The 26,074-nt window shown below is 39.0% G+C and overlaps 1 protein-coding gene and 1 long non-coding RNA gene across 4 annotated transcripts in view; one reads left to right on the top strand and one right to left on the bottom strand.

Annotated features, from left to right (window-relative positions):
* Window positions 1-26,074, top strand: part of LOC126367047 (GATA-binding factor C-like) — a 103,502-nt gene that overhangs the window by 20,740 nt on the left and 56,688 nt on the right. The window lies entirely within an intron of this gene.
* On the bottom strand, window positions 321-4,109 carry LOC126367143 (uncharacterized). Its single transcript, XR_007566442.1, has 2 exons — window positions 1,745-4,109; window positions 321-1,602 (listed from the first exon to the last, which is right to left on the bottom strand). It is a non-coding gene; the product is annotated as an uncharacterized LOC126367143 (long non-coding RNA).

Below are 26,074 nucleotides of genomic sequence, written 5' to 3' on the forward strand. Positions count from 1 at the left end.
TTACGTAAGTCTGATAACATTTTAAAAAAGTTTTAATCAAAATCATTCAAGCACATCTAAACTTAAATAAGTAAGATTTGTGAAATTATTTTCTTGAAAAGTTTATTTAAATAAAGCTCTAAGTACTTGTAAACTTAAAGTCATCTGTACTTACAATATGCCGCCGTTAAAAGTTAGCCTATTTATATATATATAGCCTATTTTTTTTTTTCAAACATATATATGTCGTAGCAGAGGGGGTGGGGTCGGTCGTAACATCATCATCAGAATGGAGGGTGGGCGTTTGAAGAGTGGGCGTTAGAAGACAATAATGGCCGTCATCAGTATCACAATCATTTTATTTACTTCCACATAGTTTTTGTATCACGATTAAATAAAGTCACAGCATAAGGTACACACTCACGGCAACGTCACGGTATTCGTAACGGTTACACAGTCTCTCGTTATCTAGCGCGCATAAGGACGTTAGCGCGAAGGGGCCCTCCACCACCCATGGTTCCAACATTCGGACCGAATCATCGGGACATGTGAACGTACTTGCTAGGTGCTCTTTTCCGATCACACTTTCTTGACGTCCCTACAAGTTATAGGTGAGCGACTATAGCACTCCACGTTCCGATCGTAATTATTCGACACGTCCGCTCAAGACGATGGTTCGCGGTAGACCGCCCGACTAGAACGGCAGTGCACGTCCGCTCGACACGACGACTCTGTAGTGACTCCCGACTTCACTCCGCTCTGCTCGTACACCACCTTTCGTCGGAGCGTTGCAACTTCATGACGGAAGTGATGTAACTTCATTTTATTTTCCGATTTGATCAATTTCTCTTCTTAATTCATAACTAACTCCGACACGGCCATCCTGCGCGACACACGTCCTCGTGTGTTAATCTGAAACAACATACCACAGCACAGTATCCAAGTTCGCTCGGTCATTCCTGACCAACATGAGACTCTACTTGTGACTCTACACGAGCTCTACTTGTGACTCTACAAGAGCTCTACTTGTGACTCTACAAGAGCTCTACTTGTGACTCTACACGAGCTCTACTTGTGACTCTACTTGTGACTCTACACGAGCTCTACTTGTGACTCTACACGAGCTCTACTTGTGACTCTACACGAGCTCTACTTGTGACTCTACACGAGCTCTACTTGTGACTCTACACGAGCTCTACTTGTGACTCTACACGAGCTCTCATGACATCATGATAAATCATCAACTAACAATACACGGACCATTGACCAGTATTCACACACTATAAACAACCAAACATGAAAATCCAATTACTCTTTACACGTCTGTCGTTACTATCACCTAAACGAGCGATAGTAACTCATGCCACTCTACTGAGCGACGATATCTCAAAACCAGGCGTCACTACCACCTAAATCGAGCGGTAGCAACTCATGCCACTCTACTGAGTGACGATATCTCACAACCAGGCGTCACTACCACCTAAATCGAGCGGTAGCAACTCATGCCACTTACACCAAGTGACGATATCTCACAACCAGGCGTCACTACCACCTAAATCGAGCGGTAGCAACTCATGCCACTTACACCAAGTGACGATATCTCAACACAGTCGTTGCTGCCACCTAAACCGAGCGACAGCAACTCATGCCACTTACACCAAGTGACGATATCTCAACACAGTCGTTGCTGCCACCTAAATCGAGCGACAGCAACTCATGCCACTTACACCAAGTGACGATATCCCAACACAGTCGTTACTGCCACCTAAATCGAGCGACAGCAACTCATGCCACTTACACCAAGTGACGATATCTCAACACAGCTAGCACACAAACTTTACATTTTAGTTGGTAGAATAGTGGTCAATGCGTTACACAATTTCTTTTATATCACTAATTTCTAATTTGCGCAGTTCGACTAATTCTACCGGAGGTCAACTTGACTTAGATTCAGGTACAATGTCATGACCAAATACAAAGTCAACATGACATCCAGGCCTCGACCGCATACCTGTAGTTTCTAAGACGAGCAGCACAAAAGTGGCTGCAGCCCCGAACACTACAAGTGCGCAGCTTCCTATCAGAGTTGCTCCGAAACAGGTCAATCATAGCTGTCATTGCTCAATTAAATCAACCAACATTACACATCTACTGCAAAGCACAACAGGCTGTAATATTCCTCCCCCAACTGCGGTTACGCTACAAAACAGTCATGAGTCACAACATCCCCTCCCGGGATGGCCACCATGGTCCACGACCACAAAACGACAGAGCACCCTGCTCTCACACACACAAGTCATAAAGTCACAATGTAGCGACCAACACCTCGAGGAAATATTACCGCACTTACACAATTACTGATTCGGTATGATCATCATTTAGAATGTTTTGCTCCAATTTTCTCACTAATGATTTACTCTGTTTCGGGCATTTTCTAAGCCTATTTCATTTAATCATAATCCAAATCATTTTACTTCGCAATGTTTACTTCACTTCATTACGATTTCCAATTTAACTAAAGTTAACAAAAGACAACTTTCTGCACTACATTCGTTTGTATCCTATTAAAACTTCCCATATTTCAAATCAGGTAAAACAGATAAGACTCACCAGGACTTATAAGAATTTCCAATAAAAGATCAACCACTGGTCTTGTGACATGGTTTAGGTCTTCACCAGCGCAGCAAGTCCGACTGGTATAATACAACGTGCTGCCATGATGACGTCACTGCACGGCTACAGCTCAGGCCGCACCACTTACATCGCCGCTAGCAATCCACCAGTTGCCGAACCACGTGGCAAGTTATGACATGAAACAAAAGAATTCACTGTATTATCGTATTCACATGACTTTCTTTCAATCGGTTTAAAAAGATTACAAATAAAGAATATTGAATATTGAAACATTTGATGAATGACGGTAGATTACAAAACACGTTATTTAACGAGACTCAATTATCATGTCATGATTAATTTCTTTTTGCTTGGAGTGAGAAAATACAACTTTAACCACGCAGGTCAAGCGTGTCTACACCAATTCGAAATATTTTTAGACCAAAATACAAAGATTTGACAATGATGAAAACAGATTGGAAAACGCGGTATGATTGACACAGATTGACACAATATGTCTCGCCAATTTGGTTTTTAAAAAAAAGCAATTTTCCTCATTACTAGAAACGGAAATTCACCCAGCAATAAAGGATCCAGTATGAAAACGACTCACCGTAATAACAGTTTCCAAGTTGAGGTACCATAATTTCCAAACACGACTGCACACATTATGGAAATATTGTTGATGTTCACGCCATCATATCTTACGGCATGTAGTGATGCCGATCATTGGCAAGGTTCATTTCAAATTCAGGTCCATTTTCAAATTCAGTCATGGATGGACACTACATCTTCATCACGTGGACACACGAATGTGATAGTCATCATAATCTTCTTCTGATTGTGATAATCCAAACTTACATTGTCTTGTTGTGAACGTCGCATCACATTGTCTTCATCCAAGTTCACTAATCCCACTTCTGATGTCGTAAAAGTGGTGTGATGTCAGAAGGGATGGGTGGGCGTTACAAGACAATAATGGCCGTCATCAGTATCACAATCATTTTATTTACTTCCACATAGTTTTTGTATCACGATTAAATAAAGTCACAGCATAAGGTACACACTCACGGCAACGTCACGGTATTCGTAACGGTTACACAGTCTCTCGTTATCTAGCGCGCATAAGGACGTTAGCGCGAAGGGGCCCTCCACCACCCATGGTTCCAACATTCGGACCGAATCATCGGGACATGTGAACGTACTTGCTAGGTGCTCTTTTCCGATCACACTTTCTTGACGTCCCTACAAGTTATAGGTGAGCGACTATAGCACTCCACGTTCCGATCGTAATTATTCGACACGTCCGCTCAAGACGATGGTTCGCGGTAGACCGCCCGACTAGAACGGCAGTGCACGTCCGCTCGACACGACGACTCTGTAGTGACTCCCGACTTCACTCCGCTCTGCTCGTACACCACCTTTCGTCGGAGCGTTGCAACTTCATGACGGAAGTGATGTAACTTCATTTTATTTTCCGATTTGATCAATTTCTCTTCTTAATTCATAACTAACTCCGACATATACTTAATGAAAAATATACCTGGGGGTCTAAAACCACATTGAAGCAATTCATCTAAAAAAGCTATATTGCTATTTGACATTTGTTTTTACACTTAAGTACTTAAAATAGACTTTAAATTGGAATATTGCTGTTTTAGATGAATAGCTTCAACGTGGCCTTTTTAGACCCTCTGTACTTTTACACAGTACATACGTTACCTCTATCGGGCTTGCGGAGCCACAGGTCACCTTGCACTGGCAGCCTCTGGATACGATGAACCATACTTTTATTCCAGAACAATACCTCAGTAGACTAACGCTGTGCTTGGTACGATAAACAGCTAAACGCTTTTGTGTGTTTTCTTTACTCCGAGTGCAACAGAAAAGCGTAAGTTCGAATAATTACGCATGGTAGCCGTAAGCGAGTGCCTAAGTGCATGAAACCTAGTAATAAAACTTTAAACCTTGTTTTTAATCCAGAAAATCATTTTAATCAACATTAAAACTGGCGGCGGTCATCTAACCGGTTGTAACTACACCATCGCTTGACGACGCCAATTCAGAGTTCCATATACGGTGTATGCTGTAAGAACCAGGTTCTGCATTAGGGCTGTCGAAAGAACCGGAAAACTTTTTGACTGAATTTTGAATTACGTACTTTTTTTAAAATTACGATCCTAAGCTTACTAAAATTACTTAAAATAAGGTATAAAATATATAAAACTATGATAGCTAAAATTCATCGGATTATACTCGAAGACTGTTTAATATTTCATCTCAAAAAGAAGTACTCATTTTCGCTTTATATACCTATAATAGATTCAAAGATGTACCTAATTACACGTGCGCCGGGATTTTGACATACGAATAAATAAATAAATATACCTAGTGCGAATACAGTGGACGTGTGACAGCCCTATTCTAGTCGCTAGTTGTGAATTTTGAGTGCGCCAGTACCGCACTATGGTAGAGCATTGAGGCTCGTTCGTTCGGAAATGTAATATTTCGACGGAGGGTAACTTTGCAGACGCCGTGTATCGCGACGCTTTCCCTAATTTTGTCGATTTTCTCCCCACGTGTACACAATTTTAGAGAAGGACTTATGTTTTGAAAATGAGGTGCCGCCTGAAGTTTTGAATTTCATAATGGAACAATTTGTTTGCTATTTTAAATTATTCTCTTGTAAGAATTGAGATGCTATGGAGTTATTTTGAGCTCAGTATGACGTAGTGGTGACGTTAAAGTGTATACTGGCTTTTTATGTAAATGTTAAAAGACGCATTTGATGGACTTTCGCGTGAGAAGACAGACTCAAATATATTTATGCATATTAGATACAAAGATAAACCTAGAAGATAAAACGAATTACAAGTTACACGAGGCATATTTAGCTTCTGATTTTATTTCGCGCCTAATTATTTCACACGAATTTCTGCGAATTAAGTGGAGGAAATATAACACGTTTTAGTTCGCAATAGAAATCTTTATATTAAATGTAGTGGTAATAAAAAAAATGTACATTTGAATGGCAGTTGTGAAAGGGAAGAGAAATGGATTACCATCGTTCTGTCGCCACTGAAGATTCTCACAATATTTTGTTGGTAAATTAAACAGTGTCAAAATCTCACGCTCTGGCTTTATCTACATTTTGGTGTTGTATCTTATGTTAATTGGTTAGAGAGATCGTAAACTTCACATTAGTTTAAGATGATATTTGATATTTTAAATCGGCCCGCTTTTGTAATAAAATGAGAACTTGAGATTCCGAAAAAGGGTTTTATAACTGCCGAATAAAAAAATCTTTTGGTATCTTTAACTTAAAAAAAAGCAGTCACTAAGCCGTGATTTAGACGTCGCCATGAGTCGCTTAACCTAACCTTTTTACTTTCTATCAACATATCTACACAACTAACGAAATGTTAAAATCATATTTACAAATATACCCAAGCGTTAGAAAACACCGTAGAGTAGAGTCACATTGAAAAAAAATCGATAGAAGCGCACAAACACACGGAGAACAACGTTTAGCTTTATTTGTGTACTCCAAGTTAGCTTCAACTCATGCCATCGATCCTCACTGTTGGCCTAATTACCCAACTTTTTAAATTACTCTAACTAAAACAGCACGTGATTCTAGCTAAGCTACATAGGTATAGATAAATTTCCGGCCAAGTAGTGAAAGTTAATAATTCACTAGGTGTACAAGTAATTAAATAAAATAATAAAACAATAAGCCAATTTGTAAACGACAACAAAAACCTCCATCGTCCAAAAATACTTTTTGCAAATCAGAATGCAATATGTTTAACTTCTAGATTATATTAGATGGTGTATTTAAATTTAAATATTCCATAGCATTATTGATGACCAGCTTATTTCCAATTTTTCAAGCTAATTAATACTAAAAATACGCTTGTCATGACGATATACTTAATACAATGGGCACACAAGTTCCCAGCGAGTTTTTTTTCTAATCGTTCATTATTAGGTTCGATGTAAAAAACGTCCGCGCAGTCGCGTCGCCCCAGCGCTCACTATACACTTAATGTATTCATTTTACTTTTATATCTTTCGCATGATTAACTTTGATTGATTGCATCCAAATATTGATATTTGATATTAAAATTGGCCGTCGGATCGAGAGGGACAGATGCATATCTCAGATGTAGGACAGAGAGAGATAGTGTTCCTTCTGTTCGCATGATAATGAGCCATAATTGCGTTAGCGACATGATGTTCGGAAGCGTTACTTTGAAATAGATATCGCAAAAAACTTTATTACATCGACAGGAATATTGGAGACAAATACCTATAATACTTTGTTATTATACTTTGGTATTAATCGAATAAATAATAGTAAGTAATACTATTATTTATTCGTTCCATATGCCACGGAAAGTTAAAACCTTGTCTAAGCAGGAAGTAAACTAAAAACTATACTATACTAAATACTTCGTGTTTTGGATAATACTCTGATTAAAGGTTCCATTGGTCTGACCCGCGCTTACCTGAATTAACGAATTGGTTTGTGATACAAAAAGGCAGAGGATTGACTTGTGGTCGTTTAATTGTCCCAGTCCAATTTGGAGGCTGTGGTTCATTCCGGTCGATTGCCATGTTGAAGGTGATGTGTACCGAGCTTGATGGATGAAGGTAGCCTCGGCATGCGGCTGAGGCCGCCAGCTCGCATGAATTCCTCAACCCACCAACTTACATTCACCCGCCGATACTAACCCATGCTCGTATTGACCATCTACCACAATTAAAATAAGGCTCAAAATTAATCACTCGTCATTGTTTCCACCGGCATAGGTTAGCTTGGTAATCGCGCAGATGAGTCGGTGGTTTTGTCACGATTTGTCATACAGAGATGCGGTCTGAACTTCAGACACAGCAGAAGTTATGACAAAAATTCCATGGGAACGACCGTTGAACTATGTCGTGTTGTTTTTAATTGACTAGGCATTATTATTTTATACCCGTCTAATGGCGATCGTGCACAAAGTAAGTTATTAACAAAGAAATCTCTGTGGTGGGTACGGCTGTTGTAAATTAAAAAATATTACCGATTCACGATCCAGTTAGCTCCATTGTTTTAGGGAGTCATCCACCACATTGTTTGTTTTTAATTAGAGCATGAAATAACAAAAAAAGTATTTCGTTTAATAATGTTCAATACTAATAGAATCTATTAACATGTTTTTTTACACAAGTAATTTCGAGGTCGTTTCGTCGCGTGTACAGCAATAAGTATTAACGAGTACAAAGCACCGAAACTTCGGATAACTGAGAACAAGATTTATATTTTCATTAATGCTATAATTTTCGGTTTAAAACGTTAGGGTGTAGGGGGCGTTAGCGTCGCGTTCACTGGAAGCCTATTTTCGCAGCACATTACTGAGGATGAATGATTTCCTGGGCCACCATGATTTATATGGCCTGTGCTGTTCAGGCTACCAGCGACAAAGACTCATTACCGCCGCGCCGCAGAATGGACACTCGTTTGAGCAAAGAAAGCGTCGCATTTGTCTTCTTTTGTTGCGTTCGAGTTGCGATAGCCATCGCGTGGTTACTTGAGCTTTATTACCGTTGATTTCGATCTGTGGATTAATGAAAGCTAGGATTAGAGGGCACGTGCATTTACCTGTTAATCATAAGGCATGTGTTCCGTTAACGTGGTATCTGCTAGATCTATGACTGGGAATGCTAACTATATTTATTGGGAATTTGCAACAGCTTCATATACATACTTACATAATATAAACTCACGCCTATTTTTCGCCGGGGTAATCAAAAGACTATGGAACGAAAGTTGTATTTGTATTGTAGGTATTTTATAATTCTAGGGATCAAAGAGGAGGAGAAACTCTGCACAAGATAACTCTCGTAGGTCAGAGCGACTAGAATCAGACAGGTTTGCGCTAGGTATATCGAAATAAAATGTACTTAAACGTAAAGTATAGGTATAAACATTATACCTATTAGTCACTTTTGAAGATTCACGCACTTTATACTACCTACTGCAATTTCGAAAATAGTTTACTATCATACCAATTGTCGAATCTGTTAGGGAAGTTAGTCTATGTCCGGTACCGCGCGTCAGTTGCACGGTCGCTTGCCCACCATTTCTTTCTGGTGAGATCGTATTCAAATCAGTATAACGTTGGGAATTAAAAGTAACGTTTAAATTCTAATAAGGCCACTGTCTGTTTTGCTACTTTAGAATATGTTTAAATTTGTATTTTATAACACTCTATGCATGGTTGGGTAAGACGGAAAACTTAGAATGTATTATGGTGAGGTACGGTAACGAGCATTAATATACACTTTGGTACCATGTCACATTAACTTTTTTGACAAATTGAACTGTAAGTCTCACTAAATGTCAAATATGTTAGTGCGACAGAGTCCTAAAGTGGGTAAATTATAGTGGAGCGGGGTGATGCGGGGTGGAGAGTGTCCCTTCTATACGTAATATTATTGTTTGTTCTATGGCTATAGTTACTTTATAGTGGTGTAACTACATCCTCCTCACTGCTATGTAAACTAGACAATGTAATTCAAACAATACCGATGTGTTTGATCTATGTGCTTGTAACAATGGATACTTATTTACATACATCATCATCATCAATTTAAGAGCCACGCTCTTGTCGGTGTAGCATTTTCCATTCCAGTCTATCAAAGGCCAATTCCTTGACTTCCCTATAAGACACGACGTTAACCTTTTCTTTAATCTGTTCCATGTAAGCTCTTCTTGGTCTTCCCCTTCCTCTCTTTCCTTCTAGCTTTCCTTCTATGATGTTTGTAATGAATTCGTCGTGTCTTATTAGGTGTCCAATCATCTTGCCTCTTCTGTCCTCAATAATTCTCAGTATTTGTCTCTTTTCCCTTACTCTTACTAGCACTTCCTCATTTGTAACCCTTTCTGACCAACTTATTCTTTCCATCCTCCTCCAACACCACATTTCAAAGGCCTCGAGTCTCTCTCTGTCCTTCTGTGTCAGTGTCCAAGTTTCACATCCATAGAGGGCTATGTATGTGTATTTACATACACACACATTTATTATGTGTATGTACGAATACCTACTCGCAATTTGGTAGGTACCTACTTGTAATTCAAAGAGGACAAACGGACAAGAAGTGCAGGAAATTATTTGATTAATTTCGTTTTTTATTAGAGTCTACACAATCATCTTATTCGTATTATAGGAAGGAGGGTAAAAAGGGCGCATCGAAGCAACTCATCTTAAAAAGCAATATTGAAATTTGACATTTGTCCATACAAAAGTAAGTGTGCAATGCAAACAAATGTCAAATAGCAATATTGCTTTTTTTTTAGATGTATTGCTTCGATGTGGCCTTTTTAACCCCCCTGGTGTAGGTATCTGATATCAGAATAAAACTTTTAATTTTGTCAGCCTCTGTCTAGTGTGAGCAGAGAAATTCTAATAGGAAATACCGTATAGGTACCCGACACAAATAAAAAAAAAATGACTGTCATTTGACTTAAGTGTGACTCACACTATTGCATAGATTCACGCTGTTAATCCCTATCGAGGTTCTCTGAGTCACAATTCATCGTAAGACTACTGACAACCTCAAAATGTCACGAAAAAACACATTAGCAAAGTAACTGTCACTTGTCTGCTTATCTAACGTATTATAGTCAATCCTTACAACTACGATGTAGGCTAATCTAGAACCTGGAATATCCTAAACATAATTATTGAAAATCTGGCACAGTAATAAGTACAGCTTCAGAATATGTAGTGACATATACTGAATCATTCAAGAAAACAGATGAACTAAGTACCCATCCCTCACCGAGCTTTCTGTTAGATGGTGAGCCGTATCGCCGTCAAAACAACTCCCTAACCTAACCTGATCTTCCCTCCTCCCCCCCCCCCCCCTCTAGAGTCTCTCCTCAAAATAACAGTACCTTTTCACCAAACGTATTATCGTCGAGCCTCTCCTTACCATCAAAAGTATAAACAGAAAACTACAGCTTCGAAATATGAATTTTCTAATGACACAAAATCACACACTAAGAAAAAAAAACTCTAACGAAACAACTGTGACTTGTCTACTTATCTTCAAGCCTTCCAGCTATGATCTAGTCTAATCCAGCACCTACAGTATCCTAAACATATTGAAAAATCTTGCACAGTAAGTGCACAGTGCAGTGTAAGAGCGACTGCACCTGCGAACTCGATCACGGTTATTTGCTCGCTCCCATTATCTGACCACGAGCCATTGTTGCCGGAACGAACATTATCCTCTACGAGGCAAAGATTTTTGTTTGCTTTTCTATGTTTTATGGGTTCGTAGCGTAGTGTGTACCAGTCATGCGATCTTTTTCTTTCGTTTCGGTACTGAGATCAAAGACCGACCTTATCAATACTGGTGTCGCCAAAGGCCATGGTTCATGTAATGACTACATTCTTACACAATGTATGTAGTATCCAGGACCATCTTACATTCGGACAATCATCCTGCAATATCCCAACTAAACAAGGGATCACAAAGTAATTTTGTGACTATGTCCCCACCGGGATTCAAACCCGGGACCTCCGGATCGTGAGTCCAACGCTCAACCACTGGACATATGACGGCTTTCATGTGATTGGAATACTATTTGAAGAAACTGTTTCCTTAATTAATAGGAACACTCATATTAAGTCATATTAATTGGAAAATATGACAAATCATTCAGCAGATATAAAAAACCAAAAGATAACCTGAACTGCATTAAAGTCGTAAGAATATCATAAGCTGTAATGTACAGGTTACCACCATATCGTCTCTTTTCCTTCACGAGAGAAGAAGAACAATGGAATAACAGCGAATTGAATCTGAAATTATTATTAAGTAAGTATTTTAGTTTTCACCAACAATTTATCAGACACTGATAAAAAAGTAGTGGTGCCTTAGTTACGCGTTCAATGCAAACTTTTTTGATCTTCTATTTATATCCTGTTTCGATACTTAGAATGTACAGTCATGACAAATATAATGTATCCACTTTAGGAGTCTGTTGCACTAACATATTTGACATTTAGTTAGACTTACAGTTCAGTTTGTCAAAAAAGTTAATGTGACATGGTACCAAAGTGTGTACATATTAATGCTCGTGACCGTACCTATAGGAGCGGCTCGCTCACTGCGCCGCACTCGTAAACTCGCGGCCTTTATACAGAAATATTAGAACAAAATGATTACTACATCTTATAAATAATAAATTTCTGTAAAGTAATTTATTTATCAATTCACGCAATTCAAAATAATTTTGTCTAATTAGATTTTGATATAGGAAGAAGACGTTGATGTCTTTTGTATGGAGAAATTGTGACTTGACCTTTTTTTGCAAAATGTTCGTGACATTTTAAGTAGTGGATAGGTTAAAAATATTTATAGAATTAGAGGCGGTGACTTAACGTTCTGTATATTATGTAGTCTTTGTATGATATGTCATTTTATAGTACTCAGAAATAAGATATTTTAGATAGTTTCCCCTTTTCATAATTAAATATACTTAACGGGCTTGTAATTAATTGGCTGGCTATCAATAAATCTTACTAAATCAATACTGTTGAGTGTTGACAGATGATGCAATGTTACACAGCATAATCTAAACGAGATATCTTTTGTACAATATATCAAGAAAATGTGTGTATAAACTGTGAACATAGTTGTGTAAATAAAATCGAATATTTTAGAAATTATTTTCGGAAAGCATTTCTTAGATTCCAAATTATATAATTTAGACAAAGACCCATTATTTTTGACCTCATGAAATGTGAGATATTAGATGTGCAATTTTAAAAAGTTGTAGCATTTTAATTTTCAGACAAAATATTAAAAAATGATCTTTATACTACTTTACCTTGCAATTTATTTTGTATTAAACTTTAAAACGTTTTGTATTTACCTATCTATGTAAAATAGTATAAGGAAAGAGATAGCTAAACCAACATTTTACTAACCAGTAATTAAATTCTCGGTAAGTGAACTATATCTACAGGCAATCTGTCACAGTTCTGATTAAAATGTCCACTGAGTAAGTCCAGTGAGTAGTAGAGTATACGAGCAATTGATTTATTGTCTCGAAGCATTCGGTACTGGTCGCAAACGTAATCAATATCCGTGTTGTAGCTTGTGTTGCTTAACCACAATAATCTTGGCCCATGCGCCTTCAACTGACAGACAAAACTCACGCCCGAAATCCTTATCAGGGAGGGCAGGGTCACTAGCCACAGATGACAATATGCTTGGTATTCTTTTTCTCTCGTGGGAGTTGTAATCTCGGTCACTGACCTCACAATGACCAGGGGCCTGATTCATAAAACTTACAATTGTAAATTACAATGACAATTTGATGTACATTGCTGAGTGTGTGATCACAAATATTTTGCAATTTCAAATTAGCTACGTAATAAAATTGTAAGTTTTATGAATCAGGCCCCTGGTGTCAGGGTTACTATTAAGTCGCCAAAGGCATGACATGGCTCATGTAACAACTAGTCACTTACACTTAAATAGTAGCTAGCACCGACTGCTTAACGTGCTCCCTGAAGCACGGATCGTCTTACTGTTGGACAATCGGGTGATCAGTCTGTAATATCCTATTCTAACTGGGGATCACAAAGTGATTTTTATTATATGTCCCCACCGGGATTCGAACCTCTAACCTCCGGATTGTAAGTTGTCTAATCAAATGATTCAAACTTTCATTGGCTGCCAAATTCTGGAACACATTAAAGTCGATAAAACCATACTAAAGTCATATCATACTAATAAAAATAATGTAGTAAGACCGTTTATATTTTTTAACAATTCAGATGGGTTCAATATCTCGTGTCCAAGTTATATCTGTGTTGAATATTCAGTAGGTCATAGGTGCGTGGTTCCTAGAACCGTAGCACTAATCAATATGTAAGTAGCATAGAGCCAGAGTTAATGTCTATCGGGTTGTAATCATAATAGGCTTAAAGCATTCGACTTTTCATAACGCACATTTTTTCAATAAAGTAATCTTTATTTACTGTTAGACAGTATTCATTAACAATGTCTGCTTAGTTTTTGAAATGGAATGTGGTACGTTAAAGAATTCGCCAATAAAAAGTAAATTGTTGATATTAAAACCAAATAAAACACGACGATATCGGTTATAAGTAGTTACGTTATGATTTCTTTCGACGGCAGTGCATTCAAAGAAAATTGATACCCTGTAAATTGGATGCACATTTCTTCAATTATGCGAAACAATAAAAGTCTATACGATTCATTAGCTGCGATGAAAAACTGACTTGGTAATCTTACTATACGATGATTGTACATTTTGCTTTTTAATAGGATCTAGTTGTGTTAATGAGATATAAACAAAAAACTGGCTCCATTGTTATGAAATAGTTTAAAGGTTGCTTGTCCAGAGAAGGATTAAGTTATAGGTTATTGACGATCCGTGAACGAGTTAGACTGCGTGCACAGGGCCGCACTTGCTTTCAATTAATAAAATTTATAAGTGCAAAAAAGTAGGAAATTCATTCATTCTTCTTTTTTTCGTGTCGATGACAAAAAAAGACGTTTACTCTGATAGTTTCCTCCCAGTATTTGGCTACGGCAATGACGTTATTAGTAGCCTGCAAATACTGCGTATAGAACGGCAACTCCCCGCCTCCCACCAGCGTCTGAGCTAGGTTTACTTCACCCCCTCGAACACAGTTTAGACTTGAATCGTATGGCGTCCGACGTCACACACACAGATGCGCGTGTACGACAAAGTTAATGTGTAGTATCTATGTAAACGAGGTTGTCTGTATGAAGTGTCCGGGGTGTGATCAAGTCCTCTTGCGTGCAGGTGGAAGGCCAAGAAGCCGTTATTAGATGTTCCATCTTCTGGGGAACCGTTCCGCACTCACACTCTAAGTTGGAATCACCTGTGTGGAAATTAATTTAATATTTAAAGTCTAATGCATTTTATTAGATTCTATTATTCCAACGATCAAAAGAAGTATCCCGATCGCGTGTTACAATGGCGTTTTTGCTCGTCTCAGCTGTATCGATAAACCAATATGCAATGCGTTTATTTCGTTTAATTAATTTTACTATCGCACGTCGGAACTGATATTTAATAATTTATGGTCTTTGAATAATTACTAGAGTTTATAGTTTTAGTTGGCATTTCAATGACTTTATTTTATCGCGGGCTCATAATTAGTCGCATAACACAAATACGAGCATGTGCACGTGTCATAGGATCAGGAATGTTTGTATTTTATGATAAAATCAATTATGAATTACCTGTAAACCTGCAATGAATATATACTTATAGTTTTATATAGGTACTTAGTAAATTAGCTATCAATTGAATTAATAATAGTCTTTTTGTTGACCACATTTAACCTATTTCTTTGGTTCTATGGATATCGTAAGTGATTACTAGGAATGGTTGAGTACACAAACTTATTTATTTATCGCATGTCACATGGTATTACAGTTCTTATAAGTAAATATGTACAAACATGTGACACCATGTAAGGGCACCGCAAAAGTATCTTAACAATAACTTAAAACTATTTTTTTTATAAACTTTAAACATTTTTCTGAGATTAGTTCCAATGAGAGAGAACTGCGTGACTTTTTCTTCCGTTATCATGAAAACGAAAGAATTCCCAATTTGCATTATAGAGGTACATTGCATTATACGTGTTATAATCATAGTCTTACGATTAACCTGTAAATTGCGCGAATAAATAAAGAAATCATGATTTTTTACTTTTGTAAAGCAGACCCACTTAACCAGTAGACGCCAGCTTCACCTCACATGGAGGATGCGTGGCAACCAGCAGGCGGCCCTGTACGGAGTCTTATTTTTCTCCGATACCGTAATGCGCGAGTCACGAGCAGTTATGTAAGCAAGCTGCCGTCTCTCATTATAGACATTACCGTCCAGCGCGGACTGGGGGCCATTGTCAAGATTGTGGGGTCAGCAGACCCCGGCTACGTTAACCAACTTGTAATTTCGCAACTATTCCTATAACCCAATAAATCGCTTGTAAAACAATTTGCGAGAAAACACAAGCTGAGATCACGTCTAATGGTAGACATCGTGACCAACGCACGGTTATTAATTATGGAAATTATTATGACGACTCATATTGTGCTCGCGTCGTGTCTAACGTTACTTTATGGAGATGTTGTCATGATTTCACGGTTGCACTCTGTTGCTAGCTCCTGCAGATATGCATTGTAATGTTGCCATTTGTTTAACTTAATAAGTAGCTACATTATTAATTTACTGGTCAAAAGTCATTCATAATTTAAAACGTATATTCCCGAGGAGCCCGGTGGCGCAGCGGTAAACGCGCTCGGTCTGCGATTGTTGAAGTTAAGCAACTTTCGCAAAGGCCGGTCATAGGATGGGTGACCACAAAAAAAAAGTTTTCATCTAGAGCTCCTCCGTGCTTCGGAAGGCACGTTAAGCCGTTGGTCCCGGCTGCATTAGCAGTCGTTAATAACCACCAATCCGCACTGGGCCCGCGTGGTGGTTTAAGGCCCGATTATCCATCCATAGGGAAGGACCGTGCCCCAGCAGTGGGGACGTTAATGGGCTGGTGATGTTGATGATGATTCCCGAATAAAATTACATTATAAAGATCATAGAGACATCATCGTTCATTTAAAATTATTATTGTATAGAAGTTTGCCGTCGATAATCATACATTAACTCACGCCTATTTCCCACCGGGGTAAGCAAATATTATGATTCTATCATGTAACATAAACATTAATAAATGAAATGCCAACCACTAAACATTTTCTAACAAAATATTACAGCACGTACCAATTCTCGTAAGAGAGCTACCAGATGTATCGCGAGGCTGCGCGCCGGTAATCCATCAGGGTTAACAAGACTCGTCATATCGTCTGACGAGTTTACGTAACTCTCAGCTCGACACGAGAGCCTTCTTACTATTTGTGCACGAGTTTTCACTGCAATTTAATAAGTAAGTTAGTCGCAGGATATTGTTTTGTTGGAGTATATAGTTTGTTTTTATGTTAAGCCCTCTTCTACTTTTAATATGCAAAAGTCTGGTAAGTTAATCTGTCACCTTAATACGTATTATAGACTGTTTATGTTATGTATTGTCACGCCCCGAACACTTCTTACAAAACACCTCGTTTCACACTGACACTACACATTGACGTTATCGTATACGCGCATCTCTGTGTGTGTGTGTGACATCTGACGCCTATACGAATGAAGACTAAAGTAAGACCGAGGAGCGGCGGGGAGGGGTTGGGGGGGGGGGTCTATACGTAGTTTTATTATTCCTCATTCCATGGTATTATTGTATCAAATCAAATATAATTTATTGCACACACATCCATTCTGGTGTATACGATAACTAGCTTTTGCTTGGAAGGATTTTTCCCGCTAAGTCCCGTTCCCGTGGGAATTCCGGTAATTCCTTTCTTAGTGCACCTCTACGGTACCTAAGCTACGTCCCTTCCAAATTTCAAGTACCTACGTTTAGCCGTTTAGGCTGTGCGTTGATATGTCAGTCAGTCAGTTTCTCCTTTTATATATTTAGATGAGTAACAAATACACTTACGTAGGTATTTATTATATTGCGAAGTACAATGCACGTTAACCACATTAAGTCACCATGGCGTTCCTATAAATATTGCGGTTGGTAGGTATTCTGCGATGACACTATGACCTAGAATACCTATAAGCCTAGCACAGTATATAATTGTAGGCTAACTGAATAAATTGCGTATTTATGAGCGAACTAATGAGTTTAATATGAAGATGTACTATGATAGAGTTTGAACTCCAGTTATTTTGACTACTCAAGTCTTCAAGGCTAGAGTGAATAGGCATTCGCTAGGTAAGCGTGATCCATCCTAGACCACATCGTCACTTGTCATCAGGTGAGATTGTGGTCAAACGCGAGTCTATTTTTAAAAAAAAAAACTACCTTGGAAGAGACGTATCGTGTCTTATCGTGCGGGTTGTGAGGTGGAATACCAACCTCATCAACCCTGGTGTCAGGGTTATTATTGAGCCGCCAAACGCCCCTGACATGGCTCATGTAACGACTACATACTTACCTCAGTAAGTAGTGACCGGGACCAACGGCTTAACGTGCCTTCCGAAGCACGGATCATCTTACTTGAAAGATATAATGACTGCAAACGCATATTATGTTTAGCTTTTCGTGTTTCATGTAGTCTAGTCTATGATGATTCATGATCTACTTGTATATTTGTGAAATTTGAGATGAGCCATTATGTGAAGTATATTCCGTTTGGTGAATATTTTCCTTGTTTTAAGTTAATCGATCTATTGGTATCGATCTAGTGCGCGTATATTCATAATCAAACAAATCTTTATGTACTTACATCTGTAACAATGACAACTATAATAGGTACTGTATAATACCTCACAAACAAATGAGAATCGAAAATTGAATTGTCCAATTACCCAACTGGTCCATCAGAGTCAGCTGTCGAGTCAAATGTAGTGGAAATATTCCCGGGCAGGTTGCGATTGCGCGTGCGCCGCACCGCCGGCATAGCAAAGACGCGGCGCGTTTGATCTCCGGCACAAGTGTAGCGTGACATATCCGACGGTGCCCCTGTGGTCGCAGTAACGGGATTTTTTTTACGGATCTATGAACTCTTTAGTAAAGCACGATGGCTTGATATCACTGACATCCGAGCTGTATGACTGCTTATCTCGAAAGAGGTTAACAGTCTTTCGCGCGAGTTCATCCGGGCAATCTTATATCCATTAGTGAAACAATGAATTGTGGCGATATTCTTATTTTAGATGTAAACAACTGTCATGGGGAATAGCGAAATTGTTGTGATAGACAGCTAATGACAAAACTCAATTTTATTTCTGTCTGACAGCGCTACAAAAAAGGCTGTCCTTTACTTACGATGAGTGCATGAAAGAGGTAGAGCTTTATTTAAAATTAAGTTGGTGTGCGCATAAGTGTATGTTTTATTATTATACTCTCAATCATAAGCATACATAAATTCAACGCACAGTCCTCATTAAAAAATAATAAACAAAAACAAAAGATGAGCTTCCTTCCTCCATACTCGGAACTGGACGAAAGCCATTGACAGTTTGAACAATGAAAATTTATTAAAATACGATAACAATAAAATGCGTGTCCGGACATTAGTTATGTAAAGTTATTCTCCAAACGCCACTTAATGAGAAATGATGGGTTCGTAAGAAAATAAAAACACTGTCTCTACACTCCACTACGAAACGTGGTCAATATATCAAAAGTCTTCAATTAAATATCATCTTTGTTACAAGTGTAAAGGGTTAAGTGTTGCGAGTCGTGATGGACGGTGGCTAGAGGTTACGTTATGACGCAGTGTGCAGTGTTCTACAAGATGCATTCAGTATGCAGGGCGCATGCACTTGAAATTACATGTCCTGTATGCAAGAAGATGCACAAATACCTTTCGCGGCGATGTCGCCGAGAAGAAATTGTCGACTCATCTAGTTATTCGTTATCGTATGTGACTCGCACGCCGCCGTGGCTGAGCGGAATTCTGTTTAAGAAATGTCAAGAAACAAGATTGTGTTTTGTTTTCATTCTCTTTTTGAATACGTAAAGAACAAAGATCTCCAAGTCTGTTAAACATTCAACTGCATAGAAATATTTTATGTTCATATTTGGAGTGACATAAATTGTATGTAAAATATCAAAGACTACATCTCTAGATTCCAAAAATATTTCGATTGGTAACTAGTAAAGCTGATTTCAAACGAATCCGTGTTAATTTATGGAATTACAAACCAAAATGATCGTTGTTGACTACTCGTGGCGATTCGATTAATTATTTTTATCGGGAAACAGACAATGTTTTAGTAGCTATCGACGTTTGTGAGCGATGCGATAGCCGCTGTAAATCACGTGAGACACCCACGTAGTGGTGGGGGCTTAGATATGGCTTACCGGCTCCTGTCGAATACCGATTTGACATGGGAAGAGAATATCGATGTGTTGTTGCGACTGCGTATTAAGATTATGATTTCATAGTTTTTCATTTGTTTTGTAGAGGCGTAACTGTTGAGTCAAGTTTCTCGTCACTAGAAAAATATGAAGTTTGGGCTTGGATTTGGTTGTTATATTCTTTTTCGAAATATGGCTCTATTGTTGCATAGATTTTACTTCCCGCATGCAATCTCCTAAGTAAGTGCTTAGTCTCGAAAATTTCATATTGATTCAACAGAATGTACGTAGATTCAAACGTCATTAGCGGGATTTAACCCGGATTCGGCGTGGAATCGATCACCGGCACGCCGCCGCGGCCGCTCGGTCGTCGCCGCGCGACAGCTCTTCCGCTGACACTAGTTGGTATTCCCGACGTCGCCTGTCACACGCCACTCGGTAGCACCCACCCGTAATAATAAGAATCGTAATATAAAAGCATTATAATCCAATCAGAAGGGAACTTGAGGTGTGACCGCCCGCGCGCTCGATTTACCATTCGGGACGCGCCCGTGTCGATCGTAAAATATTTTTGGATGTACAACACTAAAAAGAATTAGAAGTAAAATAGGCTGTGTAAGACACACACGGCGATGGCATTGTTATTTATGTCAGTCTCAAGCGGTGGCGTTGGATGAATGTGAATAAAACAACTTTGAAATTTGAAGATTGTCAGTAATCTTTTACCCGTTAACACGGGCTCTCCATACATGATAAGTCCATGTTTCTTGAGTGGGTTTTAGTGTATTAGCATACTTTCATAACGAGGTAACACGAGTGGTGCAGCAGGGAAATCCGTCCAATTAGTGAAGAATATTTGCGTACGTCTGACCGTTACGCCTCGCTTGCGCGCATTCTACATAATTTAATCATTTGTGATAGGTAACAACAGTTTAAACTGTTTTTGATGAACATTACAAATTGTTAATGCAACAGTTTAGCTGGCAAATAGAAACTGCAAGGCGAGTTCAAGAGACCGAATATGAAGGAAGTATAGATCTTTTGCTCTCTATTAACGATAACAAGTTATAAACCGCAGATCTCGTGTTGGAGCGATCGCAGTGGAAAACAATTCCGTCGCTCGCGGTCCCGGGAGTCACGAGCCAGTAAATAAATACTTTTAAACCGAGACAGCGACCGCTGTACTGCAGTGTTAGTAGGCACCTAAAATACTCCGCGTCGATACGACGATCAATAAATTAAAATTAATTCGGCGTGCGAACGAAAGATCCGATACGCGATACCGACGCCTACATTTATCATTCGCTAACACGTCGGACAATTCACAGGGGTTGCTGAGGGAATTTGATCCTTATTCTTAGGAAGCAGCGCGTGATGAACAAAGGATAACACGTCTAAAGACAATGAGGAGAAGGGATAAAGTGCGTGTGTTGTAAAGGCGTGATCACACGTGCGAGCACGCCGCGCGCATTAGGATGCGGTGATGTCACGCCGAATACCCCAGACTGGACGACGCTCGTGTGACCTTGGCCGTAAACTCTCAATCATTGCTCCTGAAAAACAATCACGTTAAAAAAATCTGCAAATGCAGAACGTCCAAAAGAAGTTCATTACACTGTAAAGCCGAAGACATATCCATGCGAAAATGCCCGGCGTCATTTACCCACACTTTGAAAATAGTTGAAACATTACAAAATACGAACATAACTTATTTGCAACAGAATTTTAGTTCACAAAATGAGGGGAGAAATAATTGTAACTGTTACCGGAAGACGTCCCGCTGGTTAGGGCATGCACACATTAGGGTTATTACGTACATATGCACCAGTTACGGGTGTTTGAACGAAAGGGGGCAATTGTGCTCCGGGCCAAGGAGTCAGGAGGAAGCCCAGTTTCGTAACCACGCCTTACCTATGCGAGGGGCGGTTAAACGCAGTCAATGCGCTATTTTACGTGTTATATTCCCTAATGATAGGTACCTCTTACGCACGCACTTAAGTATAAAAGCAGGGAAAGGAGACATTTACACGCGTTTGTGTGGTACCTACCTTAGATATGGGTAAGTAGAGATTATAAATAGGGACTTGGCAATCAATGTGGTTGTTCAATTTACTTTCGGTGCTAAAGAAGAAAGAAACAACAATATAGCATTGTAGTGTCTGAACATCTGTCATCGACTGCATATATTTTTGTCAAAAAAGTAACCATCAGAAGGGGTAAAAAAAACCGTTACAGCGAATAAACAAGACGGGTGCGTTGCATCGTCAATTTCACCAACACTTGCAGGACCCTGTGGCGATGATAAGATCTCTCGCTGCATCTGCCGCTAGGACATGGGGGTTGGGGTTCAATTCCGGTGTTTTGTTTCGGCACCCGCTGTGGGAACCAGTCATGATTGGTTTATGATTTGATTTTATTCGTATTGGACGCCTTTATTGACTCGACAAACATATTTGGTCCTCCCACTTATTTGCTCTCGGCGTGCGTGTCTATTTAAATTTGTATTAGTTCCCTGATGACTCTTTGTTTAGAAGAGATGTAGAGATAAACCGAAATTAGAATCCTAATTCAATTTCCGCTGTTTTTACTATAGTAGTTTTGTTTTCTATTACCACGGGTGCTTGTAAAACACGAAATCCCCAAACAATCAGGGCTTAGTGGAACACAAGCGGCGTATCTAGCACAATGGCCGAAACTTGCAGCCCTCTAATGAATAAAAAGCACCGGTGGCGGCCGCTACCACGGCATCCGCTCACGAAAGAGTTGAAGGTTGTTTAGGGCGGCTCATGTATAGGAAGTAATAAAATTGTCGCATGAAAATCGCGTATTCGGGGGACCGTGGTAGCGGGCAGGTAGGGCATGTGGCGAGATGGCGCGATAACAGGAATTATTCATACGCGCGTTATCGGTCCGCCATCGCTGAGCCATTGTGAACGCTGCCTAACGCGCGAGGGGTGGCTCCTGCTTGTCGCTGCTGTCAAAACGTTGTGTGCACTCGGCCTAATGCGACACTGGATTGATTATTGTTTTATTCCGTGTCGTTTACCGTAATGACTGCGCGATCGATCCTGAATTGTTTACCATGTATCGGAAATGATTGTAAAACTAGCGCTCAATTTTTCATTTGTATTTCATTAGTCCGATCCGACTAGTAACCGAAGTCATTCGTCAGATTATGCTTTAGAGGTTATCAGGCGACCTTCCTTGTTGTATCCGTCTAAAGGTTTATAATTACTCAGTTTACTATTCATTGGCAGCACACTGTGATCCCCTACGTGTGTGTCGGCGGCTAGGCGTCGATGTACGGGCGCCCTTGTGATAGCATCCATCTGATAATCGCGATCGCCACCTGGATCTAATATGCGGGCCGTATCTACACTATATCACTCTAGTGAGTTTATTTCGGTACCAAAAACATCTTTGTTTGTGTCCGAGTTCAAGGGCGACATTAATAACCCGTTGTTACGATAGGTGATCGCTATCACAAGTTCGATGTTCTGGTCGGTGATACTGTCAGTGTGGAGTCAAGCTAATGATTTGGTCGGTAATTGAAGGGTTTGTTGGAAATGTGGAGCAATGTGAAGTGGTACATAATGATGTAATGTTATAGTTATTATTGTTAACATAAAGAGCGGTCATTGAAAGGCTGAAATACAATGAGTGACTCTGTACATTGAATTTGTTCAATTTGCATAGTGAGTCTGAAATTGGATAACTACCTATAATAAGCATACGTTTCTCTTCTGGTTGGATGTTAGTAGTTACCTAGTATTGTAGCCTGAAAATTTTCAATGATCCAAGGCTACAACTGATAGTCAAACTCACATGTCGTGCCCTTAGAAGCATGGACGAGTTTGACCAGTAGGGACGCTAATGTTACGCTTTATCGAACTGAAAAGTACCGCAATTATCAGTGTTTTCAAAATAAAATGAAAACATACCATAACTTAGCATCACGCCTGTATCCCCGATGGGGTAGGCAGAGGTGTATAGTGTGTAAACCCAATTCTCACCAGCTATGTTTAAGTCCTAAGCCATTGGACACCACGTCATACCAATTATCCAACGATCCAAAAATAAATTAAAACTCATAAAGTCGTAACTTCGTTTCGAACAAGCTATTACGAAAACGAATATAAACAATATTTCAAGATTATTTTTAGTTTTACAATTATCATAGTTCTAAACAACATTTACTTAGTAAATAATGCAGAATCACGAACGATTCGTTGAATCCAACGATACTATTACCCTTCAGCACCAAACAATACAATTCCACACTAAAAAAATGAAATTAAACATATGTTTCTGTACTGGTAAGTAACTTTGCTACCCGCAGTGCGTAGGGTTCCATATCCGTGGGGACATGGGATGGCCCCTTACAACCCACCAATGGTAGAGTCCCGCAGATACCATTAGTATAGCCACCCTTCGAATATCCGTACATATGCTCCTTTCACTTACTGTAAATAATAATTGTTGAATGTATAGTTGGTGAAATTAAAAAGAGGGTTCATGGTTCATGTCTGTGTGTTAGACGGTTTTAAACGTTATTGTTATCTATAGATGTTTATAGTAAAATAATGCACTTACCGTCGTCTTATAGTGACACCACGTAAGCCCTTTCTGAAAAATCATATTCTGTGTGTATGTTTGGATCATAAATGATTATCACGTGTTCAGCGGTGAAGGAAAAACTTCCCAAGGAAACCCATATATCCGAGAAATGCGTTTCGGAGGTATGTGACGTAACTTATGTTGGGCTGGTTTTCCCTTCACGGGTTGGTAGGTCAGACGGGCAGTCAGTAAAATCCGGACCTGTCAAATCTTCAGGTTAGGTAAGCGGGCGCTGTGCAGGGCAGATGATGATGATGATATTCTGATGTGATTTTCTTCAACAAAACCTCGATTTATTTGAATATCAATCCGGGTAAAAATTGAGGCTACATTTTTTTTTTACTGAATTGAAACTAGCGTACTATTATTGGTAAGTTTTGTTAACAAAATCACATCCGAATGTAGATTTTTGAAAAAGGCACCTACGTGGTTTTCATTATAGGGCGACCATATCGTCAATGATAACCCCGACACCAGGGTTGATGAGGCTGGTATTCCACTTCACAACCCACATGATAAGAAGATATCGTCGCTCATGTTGCTAACTGACGTATCTGAATTTTTTTTTTGTTATTGTCAATAACACACATTTTTTTAATATTGCTTTGCAAAATCAGCCACGACATGTAGTGGTGTAGTCAGAATCATATAGTAGTTTTAGTTTCCAAGTCAGAATAATCTATTATCTCCTTAATATGACTTTTGATAAAGATAAGACAAAAAAATAATGGAAGTTTATTTACCTTTGAATGAATGTCTAGACTTGATCTGACACAAAAGGAAAGGTTTTGTCGTCGAAGCTCAAATCATACTTATCACTGTTAATATTACGAAAGGTAATTTTAGAAATATACAATAATCCAATTTTGTACCTATGTAAATGAACGAGAACTTAACTGAAAGAAAAAAAATAAATAAAAAAAAATCATTTATTTCGGGTGTTCGAAAATACGACGAAAAAAAAGAAAGAGACGGTCCAAAATACGTATCAAATTCACTCTAATTCGAAATTTAAAATTTCAAAATTTCGCAAATCTCCATTCGGCAATAATACAGTACGCAAACAAATCACGGTTGGTATCATCAAAACTGACTCGTAATTAATGTAATTTCCAGCTGGCCTACAATTTTAATTGCCAGATGTTGTGACACGGCACTTTTGAAACTTTTGAAATTTCCCAAAACGTGCCTTTGTGTAAACGCAACCGTCGGGAACGATGCTCTATTATTTGTTTATCAAATACGCATTAAAGTTGAGAATATTCATGAATACGGAGCAATACCAGTGCCGTGGCTAGGTAGCCGTTGTTGGTACAAAAAGTTGCAGATAAACTCAGTTTTCTGTTGAAACAAAGAAGCGCTTCGTTGAGTTTTAAGCGAATATGTTTTACGACTATGTTGATTAGAAAGGTATGGTTGATTTCGTTCTTAGTTATTTAACCGAATAGTGTCGTCCTCTTTTGTTATGATTTAAATAGTCGATGGCATCCGTGGACCCACTGAATACATCACTCTACTCCGTTACAACACGAATGAAGATGTCGTGTGAATGACCGGTTGTTACAAACAAATGATATTAATTTAGGCAATCGCGGGGTAACAAAATGCTTCTAAATCGGTCTCCTAATGACCACGAGTTTAGTTTCGGACTCACATTACAATGTCTGTCTATCAGTCGATCTTCTACGATAAATGGACACTTAAACGCTCGTAACTTTGAGAGCTTTAGGGAATCAGAAAACGGACGCTAATGCCACAGTTATAACTCCAGATACATAATTTATACGGCTGCTTTTATATCTGGGAAAAGGGCTGAAGCCTATTAAACGGTACACGTTATCTGACGTAATTAGATTTGGGGGTCACTAATT

Source organism: Pectinophora gossypiella, chromosome 5 (assembly GCF_024362695.1).
Source record: "Pectinophora gossypiella chromosome 5, ilPecGoss1.1, whole genome shotgun sequence".
In the NCBI taxonomy this organism is placed as follows: domain Eukaryota; kingdom Metazoa; phylum Arthropoda; class Insecta; order Lepidoptera; family Gelechiidae; genus Pectinophora; species Pectinophora gossypiella.